The following is a 12,500-nucleotide window of genomic DNA, read 5'->3' on the forward strand; positions in this document are numbered from 1 at the left end:
CACACACACACACACACACACACACACACACACACACACACACACACAGTCATGCACTCTTATACTCATAATATTCGCCTGAGAGAGAGAGAGAGAGAGAGAGAGAGAGAAGGAATACCTGACTTTGACCTTATTTCAAATCCCATAAGTCCACGTGAGAGAGAGAGGCGAACGGATTGAGATATTTTACTTTGACCTTATATCAAATCCCACAAGTCCACGTGACCTGACCTGACCTCCATTGGGGTAATTTTTTGACCCAGTGTCATTCCACCTTAAACCCGTCACGCGAGTCGCCAGAAATTGCCCTCGTGTCGATGAAAGAGTGGTTGAGTTGGAGAGAGAGAGAGAGAGAGAGAGAGAAAAGGGTTGTATGTCATGGCTGTCGTTGTGTGTGTGTGTGTGTGTGTGTGTGTGTGTGTGTGTGTGTGTTAGGGTGGTGGGTGTTGTTGGCACCTGATGTATTTATTGTCTTGGCAGGTGATTAAGAAAGATTATCATTTATTGTAAGATCATCATTTATCATCATCATCATCACCGTACTACTTCTACTGCTGCTGCTACTACTACTACTACTACTACTACTACTACTACTACGACTACGACTACTACTACTACGACTACTACTACTACGACTACCACCACCACCACCACCACTGCTACTACTACTACTACTACTACTACTACTACTACCACCACCACCACCACCACCACCACCACCACTACTACTACTACTGCTACTACCACTACCACTACTACTGCCACTACTACTACTACCACCACCACCACCACTACTACTACTACTACTACTATTACTACTACACCACCACCACCACTGCAACTACTGCTACTACTACTACTACTACTACTACTACTACTGCATACCCCATCCTACCATATACATACCCATTTCCTTGTAATCCACGTCCTCACAATCCCCCATTTCTGTTCATATTTATTTTTGGGGAGGGGGGCGTATCTCCCTAGAACCATTAGGGGGGTCACGTTTCCAAAATAATGCAATATGAGAGTCTGTTGTAATATGCGTACTAAGATATCAAGGCCATATCTGACCCCCTTTTGACTATTTTTGGGAGTGGAGCTGCCCCCCCAAAAAAAAAAATATATATATAATTGGGAAAGTGTGTATAATGGAAAAGCTTTAGAGTTACCTGATGGCCTCACCTGGGAAGTTTCATTTAAATACATTAAATGGCCTAGGAGGTGTTAAGGCAAGCAAGCGCACACACACACACACACACACACACACACACACACACACACGTAAGAAAACATCACCACATTGTTAGTTAAGAGATACAGATAAGAGCGTGTGAGCAGTATTATCATTTAAGTCTTAACGCGAAATCCAAGTGGACTTTAGCGCGCCCGAAGAGAAGTAATTTTGGCGGGTCACGTTAGACGGGGGGTAGGGGGAGGGGAGAGGGTTGGAGGGGTGGAGGAGGGGGTAGGGGTAGTGGAGGTGGGGGTAGGAGGGGGGATAGAGGGTGGAGGGGGTCAGGGGGTGGAGGAGGTGAAAAGGGCTGTGTTTCTTTTTTTCTTTTCTTTTTTTTTGGTTGGGTGGGAGGGGGGGGGGTAATAATTTGCCAGAGGAAGCCATTTGATAGACTCCTTTTGTTTTTTGGTGTATGTAGGTATGTGTATGTATGAATGTATGTAGGTGTGTATGTATCGCGGTGGCTACTCCGTAAGTAGGAATGGCGTGCGTTCAGAATGGCGTTCTGTACATAGGGTATAGGAACATTCGCGTTAAAACGATCGCAAATCCCAGTTCTAAGCTTATAAACTAAAAGACCTTCGCTGTCTAAGTGCATAACTACTCGCAAAGTCTTGCTAACTTTGGTAGAGTCGCAAAATCGAACCGCAAAATTATTGACTTTGTTCTTTCTTTCTTTCCATCTTCATCGGTCATAACTCCAAAACAATAATGCATACGCGATTGTACTGTACACCAAAACGCTGCTTGTCAGGTGTGTATGTTTCTTTTCACATTTAGAAAAGAATCCAGGGTTACGACCTGCAAACCGCATCGCAGTCACCTGTAAGTACGCCATTTTGCGCAATATTGGTTAGCTACAGCTGGCCTACAGTTAAAGAACGTACCAAAACACTTTTTTTTTCACGGGAAGGCAGCCTCGTTTTAGTCTTTCAGTATGTTGCACATATAACAGTCCAAATCTAACTCATGGTCTATGCATAATTATACTTCCACAAAAAGAGCATAAACTAGAAAACAAACATTTTCTTCTAAAATGATTGAAGTAGGAATGGCAAAAGTGCACAGATAAGAGATGAAAAAAGCACCGAGACAAGAGAGCATTCTGGATGGGAGGAGATTTGGAGACCTGTACCCATTACTACATTCCACCAGCTACAAGTCTGTGGCTAAAATGTGGAATGTATAGTAATGGGTATAGGTCTCCAAATCTTCTTCCATCCTGAATGCTGTCTTGTGTCTGTGCTTTTTTCATCTCTTACCTGTGCACTTTTGCCGTTCTTACTTCTTAACAATCATTGTAAAAGAAAATTCTTGTTTTCTAGTGTATATAGGTGGGTGTATGTATGTGTGTAGGTGTGTATGTATGTATATAGGTGTGTGTACAGTATGTGTGTGTGGAGGTGTGTGTATGGAGGTGTGTTGGTAGGTAAGCAGGTAGGCAGGTGTGTGTGTGTTTATGTAGGTAGGTAGATGTATGTATGTGTATAGGTAGTATGTGTATATATGTATGTGTATATGTATGTATGTATGTATGTATATGCATTTAAAATCGTTCCCTAAAAACAGGCCACTTAATACTTCCTTATATATATATATATATATATATATATATATATATATATATATATATATATATATATATATATATATATATATATATATATATATATATATATATATATATATATATATATATATATATATATATATATATATATATATATATAGTGCATGTTTTATACTGCTATTAACCTTTCAAATACCGCTGTGTAATTACCCCTAATGACTGACCTTTCCTGAATTGGAGTAAATGGTAGTTAAGTGCGCAATAAAACACACACACACACACACACACACACACACACACACACACACACACGTAAAAAACCTTCACCACTTTGTTAGTTAAGAGATAAAGATAAGAGCGTGTGAGCAATATCCTTATCATTTCACACACACACACACACACACACACACACACACACACACACACGCAAGCGCCTTCACGTGGTGGCAGTGATATAGAAAACGTGCGGCGGAACTCCCTGGTTATACAAACGTCCCTCAACTCCCTCCTTATCCCACGAAAGGAAGATGGTGGACTGTGAGAGGGGCTTAGGTTAAGCCTGCAGTCCACCGGGTTCACGTTGCAGATGAGCGTGAGGCCTGCCAACAAGCGAGTTATCCGTAAAGCTAATTTGAAAGCTAAGTTATACACGAAAACAATAATTATTCATTTGAGTTTTAGCTGCGTTGGTTTTACATCGTCAGTAAATCATTCTCCTGTCTCACTCCATCTTTAGTCTTGGCAGAGGGGCTGGCTGAGAGAGAGAGAGAGAGAGAGAGAGAGAGAAAGTCGTAAACAAAAGGAGGAAATCTGGGTGAAAGAGGGAGAGCAGGAAGTAGGAACTGAGAGAGAGAGAGAGAGTCGTAAACAATGGGAGAAAATCTGGGTGAGTGAAAGAGGGAGAAAAGGGTTTAGAAACTGAGAGAGAGAGAGAGAGAGAGGTTCCCAAGAAAATTGAGAAAGTGACTGGATTGATGAGAAAAGGGAGAAGACAACATGATTAATAGGAGAGAGAGAGAGAGAGAGAATAAGATGAGTCAGTTTTAAGATGATGTTTCCAAAAATTATGTATGGTAGTTTAGTAGGAATCGTGGTAGTTGTGGTAGGGATGATGGGAGTGGTGGTAGGAATGGTGGTAGTGGTGGCAGGGATGGTGGTAGGAATAGTGGTAGTAGCGGGAGGAATGTTAGTAGTAATAATAGGAATGTTGATAATGGTAGGAATATTAGTAGTAGTGATAGGAATGTTGGTAATGCTGGTAGGAATGTTGGTAATGGTAGGAATATTAGTAGTAGTGATAGGAATGTTGGTAGTGGTAGGAATATGAGTAGTAGTAGTGGCAGGAATGTTGGTAGCAAAATATTAATCTCAGAAATGTCACGCAAGAAAGAGGACAGTCTCACAAGAAAATTAATTGTCTTGGAGGAAATGGTGTAAGTTGGACGTCTGTAAGTTGGACTACAAGAATTATGTTTGTTTTTGTGGCTGGCTGTAGTTATGGAGAGAGAGAGAGAGAGAGAGAGAGAGAGAGAGAGTTTGTGCTATTTTTGCTATTGTTTTTAGAACGCTCCGCTTTGACCGAAGGGTCGGAGGATCGAATCCACCCAAGGGTCATTGGTAGACATCAGGAAGGGCATCCGGTCATAAAATGCTACACGCTCCAGTCCAAAAGTCCTCTACCCAGGGGCAACGCCTTAACCCTTCGGGGATACCTGGCGTAAAACCAAATTATTATTTTATTTCATTTTTATCGATCATAGTTTTTTCTTTTTTTTTCACCTTAATTTGACCTAGATCTTTTTCTCCTTTTTTCACGTAGCTCAGTGTAAAAAAATACAGCTCTGCTTCCCATCCATAGCACTTCTTCGTGACTAGCATCATATCTGTGTAAACCCATAAGTATAATAATTCCCGCCGTTTTTTTGATATGTCTAGATGTTCGAATGTCCAGGTGTACCCAACTCAGCCCCTTCACGCCGATGACGTGTTGAAGTATATTCTCGCTCTCCCCAAACGATTTTACTTCTATTTATTTATTTTTTTTCGATTTTTTTTTTTTTTTTAGTCCGTAGCGTTGTATTTTGAGTGACTTAGGCTTCATCACACACTTGGCGATTTTTTTTTTTTTTTTTTTTGTGTGTGTGTGTGTGTCATTTACTCCTTAACACCTTTTCCTTGGCGATCTATTTTATTTTATTTATTTCCTTGGCGATTCATTTTTTTCTCTTTTGTGTCATCTGCTCCATAACACCTTTTCCTTAGCGATCTATTTTGCCTGACCTTAACATTCTCTCGTGTGTCATTTATGTTTTAATTATCGACAGAGTTTGCTGTCATTTACATAGCTACTAAGGGATATTAAAGGGTAATGTCCGGAATAAATCGCTGTGGAAGAGGTGTTAAGTAATCCACAATTATACACTTAAAACTAACTCTGGGCTGAATAAAAGCGTGTGGTGCTAAATAGAGTCGATTTACTAAGAGTTTGTCAGAGTTTTAGAGAGTTATTACTGCTCTTTATTTCTCTTTATTCTCTTTTTCTCTCTAATAGTTCTCTTTTTCTCTTTAATGCATCTTTTTTCTTTAAACCCTCTCTTTCTGTATAATAAGCCTTAACCCTTTAATCCCTCTCTTTTTCTCTTTAATAATTCTCTTTTTCTCTTTAATGCCTCTCTGTCTCTCTCTCTTTCGCTCTCAGATAATTCTTAACTCTTTAATGCTTCTCTTTTGCCTCTTAAATTCGTCTCTCTTTCTCTTTAATCCTTTCCTTTTGCTCTTTAATGCTTCTTTATCACTAACGCTTCTCTTTATCTCTCTAATGTCTCTCTTTTTCTCTCTAATGCCTCTCTTTCTCTCTATTACAGACGGAGGGTGCAAAAGGCTGCCACCACCGCGTCTGTGAGGTGAGTACCCTGTGGTGTGGTACAGTCCGGTGCAAAAGGTTGAATATTGTGCCGCTGCGTCTGCGTCACACTTGGGGCATGTCCGTCACTACCAGAAGCATCTATGGCCAGAGATACATACATGCCGTTCATACATATATACATACATATATACACCATACATACATACATACATACACCTTCATACATACATACATACACCTGCATACATACATACACTTACATACATATACCTACATACATACATACACCTACATATATACATACATTCGTACATACATTCATACTGTACATACATATATACATACATTCATAAGTACATACATACACCTGCATACATACATACAGTCATTCGTACAAACATACAGTACATACATACAGTCATTCGTACGTACATACCTACATACATACATACATGCAAGTCAGAAGTTAACCGTATTTTATTTATTGTTGTTCCTGCCCCATAAATTGCAGCTTCCTGTCTTGCGTGCTGCGGGGACGGCCCAGCCCTCCACGCACTGAATGTCATAAAGCAGGCTGTGTAAAGAATGACAAGGGTTATGGGGAGTGGGAAATAACGCAGGATATACACTGGGAATAATAATAATAATAATAATAGTAGTCCATCCATCCATCCATCCATCAGCCAATCCTACATTTCCCCATGAGGAGCGTAGGAGCCCGGGACTAGGCAGTTTGTCCCGACATTTAAGATGAGAGTGACCAGCCTCACTCATCCCTGAGTGGCACTACATGAGCGCTCAAACCCAACCATCACTTGGATATAAACCTTCACCGGCTCAATCTGATTGGAGCGCAATAATTACCCACTAAACCACCAGGCGCCAAAATTTGGTTATATGGTTACCACCCAGCGTAGTATATGGTTTCCTGGTGTACAGGAAACTATTTGGCTTGTCACTCAGTGTAGAGTCACCCATAGGTAGAAGAAGGGGGAAGAATGAAGGAAAGAAAGACAAAAGAGGGAGTGTAAAGTCACCCGTAGGCAGAAGTACATGGAAAGAATGAAGGAAAGAAAGAGAAGAGGATGGAAGGAAAGAAGGATGGAGGGGAGGAAAGGGCAGACACCCGACAGCAACACTGCATAGAGTGAGTGGATGGTGAGCGCCCCCACCTGCCACAATAATAGTATAATAATAATAATACAAAATGACACTATTGCTACTACTACTGCTACTACTACTAATAATAATAATAATGATAATGAGTAATAATAATAATGATAATGATAATAATTAATAAAAATAATAATAATAATAATTGAGTGGTGTAATGTATGTACTACCCTATATTTTAAAATGGAATTGTACTCCCCATGTAGCAAAAATTGATTACATTTATAGTGTAATTTGTGCCTTAAGTGTACTATTACGCGTACTCAGGGTAATTAATGTACTGATCGCATGTAATTAAGTGGTATTATACGTTGATGCGTGTGTGTGTGTGTGTGTGTGTGTGTGTGTGTGTGCGTGCGTGCGTGCGTGTGTGTGTGTGTGTGTGTGTGTGTGTGTGTGTGTGTGTGTGTGTGTGTGTGTGTGTGAGAGAGAGAGAGAGAGAGGGAGAGGCCAAATTAATAGTCAGAGAGAGAGAGAGAGAGATAATCAGCTGAACGATATACGATCAAACAACTGCAGTCTCTCTCTCTCTCTCTCTCTCTCCCTCAGCTCTCCTCACTTCAGTAATCCGTAATGTGTCTCCCTCGCTTTCCGAAATAGATTTAAACCTCGCTCTCTTCCGACCCCTCCCTCCCACCCGCTCATCCGGAATTCCTCCTCTTATCCGGCTCCATCTTCCGCTTATCCGAAATTTGCTTTATTAATCACGTCAATTGTGCTGGAGGGGGGTATTGTTTGTGTGTGTTTGTCTGTTTGTTTGTTTTTCATCTTTTGGTCTATTTTCGTGTCTATCTATCGTTCTATCTATTATTCTGGAGGTGTGTTTGTTTGTTTGTTTTTTGGTCTGTTTTGTCATACTGATGGAGGGGTATTGTTTTTATCTGTGTTTGTTTTATATGTATGTCTTTGTTTTCCGGCAGTTTTTTTCATCTCCATGGCTGTTTGTTGGCCCGTCTGCTTCTGTTTGGTCCTGTGTGTGTGTGTGTGTGTGTGTGTGTGTGTGTGTGTGTGTGTGTGTGTGTTTAGCTGTCTGTCTGTCTGTCTGTCTGTCTGTGTATCATTGTGTGTGTAATGGCTGTTTGTTTCGGTGTGCCTGCTTCTGTGTGTGTATGTATGTATGTATGTTCGTATGTATGTATGTGTATGTAATTTAATGTCTTTCTCCATCTGTGTGTCTGTATTTCTATGTCTGTTTGTAGCTGAGTTTATATAAGCGTGTATGTATGTGTGTATGTAATGGTGGTGGTGGTGGTAGTAGTAGTAGTAATAGTAGTAGTAGTAGAACCCTTGTAATTATAGTTGTAGTAGTGGTGGTGGTGTTGGTAGTAGTTGTAAAGAAATCTACTTAGCAGTCTGTTAGCGAAAATAATAACTTTGAATAGAATTAAGAGCTGGTTTAAAATATAAATGTGGCTCTGTATGTGTCAAATTCAGTTATTGTGTGTGTGTGTGTGTGTGTGTGTGTGTGTGTGTGTGTGTGTGTGTGTGTGTGAGAGTAGAGAGAGAGAGAGAGGTGGGGGAGTTGACGCTGTGTGGAGAGGCGTGTTTATTTACGTGTGTTTGTGTAGGTGGCAACTACTTTTGTATGTTGGCTAGTGTGTGTGTGTGTGTGTGTGTGTGTGTGTGTGTGTGTGTGTGTGTGTGTGTGTGTGTGCCTGGCTCCCGTCCCAAGGGGGTGGGTGGGTGAAAGGAGGGAAGGGAGGGGAGGGGAGGGGAGGGGGGAGTAGAAGAACCTTTACATGAGAGCAGTGGAGAGAGAGAGAGAGAGAGAGAGATGCCACGACAAGGGATAACTTCCACGAGAGTGAACAGGAAGGAGGGAGGGAGGGACGAAGGGGGAGAGGGAGAGTAGTGAGGGAGGGAGGGAGGAAGAGTGGTGAGGGACAGGAAGGATTAAGGTGAAATATGACATCTGGATGAGGGAGGGAGGGAGAAGAAAGGGGGAGGGAAGAAGGGAGGAGGGAAAAAGAGAAGGAGGAATAGGAGAGAAGGAAAGGGGAGGAAGGAGAGGGGAAAGAAGGAGGAGAGAAAAGGAAGAGGAGCAGAAGAGGAAGGGAGTGCGATAATGTGGAGGAATGAAAAAGAGAGAGAGAGAGAGAGAGAGAGAGAGGGACTATGTAAATTTGGATGGAGGAAGGGATTTGTAAGAGTTGCTGTGACGATTTGTAAGGGAGAGAGAGAGAGAGAGAGAGAGAGAAGGGATAGGGGAGGTACTGGGATGGGTGGTAAGGTGGAAGGAAGTGGAGAAGTTGGGTGGAAGGGAAGAGGTGAGTGAAGGGGTAGGGAGACAAAGTATAAAGAAAAGGAGGAGGAAGGAGGGAGAAGAGGGTGGAGGAGGGAGGGGGGGAGAAAAAAAGAGGGTGAGAGAGGGAGGGGGGAGAGGAGGGAGTAAAATAGTGAGAGGAGTATGGACAGAGGAAGAAAGTGATAATGAGGAAGTAGCTGTAAATAAAGGAAGAGAAGAATAGTAATTGGAGAGAGAGAGAGAGGGAGTGAGGAAAGGTAGAGATAGGAAGGTGAGAGGGGGAGGGGAGGAGAAGTGAAAGGACGGTGTTGGAGAGAGAGAGAGAGAGAGAGAGGGTGAGGAAAGGTAGAGATAGGAAGGTGAAAGGGGGAGGGGAGGAGAAGGGAAAGGATGGTGTTGGAGAGAGAGAGAGAGATAGTGTGATGATTTTTAGGGGGAGTGAGGTGGATGGAATAAGAATGAGGAGGGCGGAGGTAGGGGGAAAAAGGTAATTATGAAGAGGAAGAGGAGGAGGAGAGGTGAGGAGGAGGAGGAGGATATGGAGACAGTACGGAGAGTAAAGAGGAAGGTGGGATGAAAAAATGGAGGAGGAGGAGAAAGAAGAAGAAGAGAATTTGCTGATGGAGAGGGAAGGGAGAAAGAGTGGAGGAAGAAGAGAGGAAGATCAGGAAGAGAAAAGGAAAAGGGAAGATGGAAGGAAGGAAGCAAAGGAAAGAACAAAGGGAAGGTGAAGTAGTGAAGGTAGAATGGGAGTAAGGTGGAGAATAAGGTAATGAGAGAGAGAGAGAGAGAGAGAGAGAGAGAGAGAGATAAAAGTAAAAAAATATTGGTTTTGGTCAAATGGAGAAGAATTGAGGAAGGGGAGGAGAAAGACTGAATGGGAGGGAGGAGAGAGGAAGGGAGAACAAAGTGAGAGGGAGGAGGGGTGAAAAATGGAGCTATCTGTCAGGAGGGAGAGAAAAGGGGGGAGGGGGAGAGAAAAGGGGGAGGGGGAGAGATAAGATGAGAGAGAGAGGAATAGTTAGCAGTAGTCATAGTAGCAGTAGTAGTAGTATTGATAGTTGAAATGATGATAGTCGTAGTAATAATAGTAGTAAAAGTGATAGTAGTAGTGGTAGTAGTAGTAGTAGTGGTAGTAATAGTAGTAGTAGTAGTAGTAGTAGTAGCAGTAGTAATAGTAATAGTAGTAGTAGTAGTAGTAGTAGTAGTAGTAGTAGCAGCAGTAGTGCCACCACGTGAAGGCGTCCCTCCACCACTAGGGCCAGCTAAGTACACCTATATATCATGAGAGACTGAGTAGGAGAGGACACAAGAGTAGGACATTAAGGGGAAGGTGACTTGTATATGGTTGTGGGTCAGAGAGAGGGAGAGAGAGAGAGAGAGAGAATCAAAAATAAAAGTTTAGAAGAATGGAAGGAGAGAGAGAGAGAGATGTCCTTATATACCATTAAGTCGGGTGTTAGAGGTTGTATGTCTGTGTCTACGTGTCCCGCCTCTCTCTCTCTCTCTCTCTCTCTCTCTCTGTGAGAGAGAGAGAGAGAGAGAGATTGTGACTTAGAAGAGAAAGGAAAAGTTAATGAAATCTGGGAGAGAGAGAGAGAGAGAGAGAGCTGACCAGACCACATCTCGAAGTCCATGCGAATATTCTTCCTCTTTTTTTTTCTCTCCCCAAAAAAGTATATTTAAATTCCGCGCCACACCTTGCGCTTTTTGGCAGTGTTGCAGAGCGAAATTGAAAGCATTAAATTTAGCGTTTTTGTTATTTTTGAAAGCCTTAGATTTAGCGTTTTTGTTATTTTTGAAAGCCTTAAATTTAGCGTTTTTGTTATTTTTGAATAGTTAAATTTAGCGTTTTGGTTACTTTTGAAAGCCTTAAATTTAGCGTTTCTTCTTGTAACATTTTTTTCTAACCAAACCTAACTTAATCTAATCTAGCTTAATCCGCTAACTTCATTCAGGTCTTTCGTTTGGATTATAGGTGGATTTAACTTGACCTGACCTACACTGCTAATTAATCTTGCTTACCTGGTCTGGCTGTATGGTTTCCTGTTCCGCCATATCCTAATCCAACGGTGCGTCCTACTTCCTAACACTCCTTCCCTGCCTAATACTCACCTATCACAAGCCAGCCTACCTTATATTTTACCTTGCCTTACCTTACCCCACCCTACCTTACCTTATTTTGCGTTGCCTTGCCTAACCCTGCCTTACCTTACCTTACCTTACCTTACCTTACCATGCCTTGCCTACCTTATTTAAGCAAATCTTCAACCCACACTCAATCCCTCCCTCTTTCTCTGCCCCCTCCCTCTTCTCCCCCTTCCTCCTCCAACCTCTTCTTCCCCCCTCCTCCCTCCCCCTCCTCCCCTCTTCCTGCACCCTTACCTCTCCCCTTGCCCTCTTTTCCCCTCTCCCCTTTCAAACCTCCCTCTTCTCCCTCCATCTTCTTCCCCCTCCTCCTCTTCCTCTCCCTCTTCTTCCCCCTCCTCCTCTTCCTCTCCCTCTTCTTCCCCCTCCTCCTCTTCCTCTCCCTCTTCTTCCCCCTCCTCCTCTTCCTCTTCTTCCCCCCCCCTCCCCTCTTCCTGCATCCTCCCCACGTTTTTATCTGGGCAAAAATTGGAATGCTGACTGGATTCTGTGTTTGTAGTCTAGATACGCCTCTCTCTCTCTCTCTCTCTCTCTCTCTCTCTCTCTCTCTCTCTCTCTCTCTCTCTCTCTCTCTCTCACGTCTGCTAACCTGTAACAGTAGACTAACCCTGGAATACGATGCTAGTCACGAGGAAGGGCAGTGGGAAGGATGTAGAGCCGTAGCATTGTCCTTTCCAGCCAGTGAGCTGCGTGAAATAAACTGCAAAGGGACGAAAATATTTGCCACGTTGAGGTGAAAGGAGTATAGGTGTCGATTTTTACGCATTGTTATTTTATTTATTTATTTCTTAGGTTAGAGATTAGGCATAAATAAAGGAAGGTGTTAGGAAAGGTTAGGTTGGGTTATATTGTTCAGGTTAAGTTAGACTCTGGCAGGTGTTAAGGTTGTAAAGCGAGGGAGATTACTAGCTAGGGTGGGATGGGAAAAGGTAGGATAGGTCAGGAAAGGTTAGGTTGGGTTTTATTGCTCAGGTTAAGTTAGATTCTGGAAGATGTTAAGATCCGTAAAGCGAGGTAGATTAGTAGTTAAGGTGGGATGGGAAAAGGTAGGGTAGGTCAGATGAGTTCAGCTTAGGTCATGCTTAGTAGTAATCTGCGTATCTTCAGGTAGGTCAAGGTGGGTCAGGTTAACTGAAGTCATGCAGTCCTTGTTACCTGTCTGATCTTACCTTAGGACTTCATTACAGGTAGATTAGGTCAGGTGAAGGCAGGTGAGATGAGGTGAGTCTTGCATTTCTTCCACCTCTCTCTTAGGACTGTG

The 12,500-nt window shown here is 42.5% G+C and overlaps 1 protein-coding gene across 1 annotated transcript in view; it reads left to right on the top strand.

Annotated features, from left to right (window-relative positions):
• LOC145404353 (venom dipeptidyl peptidase 4-like) overlaps positions 1-12,500 on the top strand; it is a 304,388-nt gene that overhangs the window by 6,666 nt on the left and 285,222 nt on the right. Inside the window, exon 2 of the mRNA XM_080275875.1 lies at positions 5,672-5,710. The gene's annotated coding sequence lies outside the window, so the exon portion shown is untranslated. The remainder of the gene's footprint in view (positions 1-5,671; positions 5,711-12,500) is intronic.

The sequence above is a fragment of the Coenobita brevimanus genome, chromosome 63 (assembly GCF_032717465.1).
Source record: "Coenobita brevimanus isolate Jiangsu-jjx chromosome 63, ASM3271746v2, whole genome shotgun sequence".
NCBI classification, from domain to species: domain Eukaryota; kingdom Metazoa; phylum Arthropoda; class Malacostraca; order Decapoda; family Coenobitidae; genus Coenobita; species Coenobita brevimanus.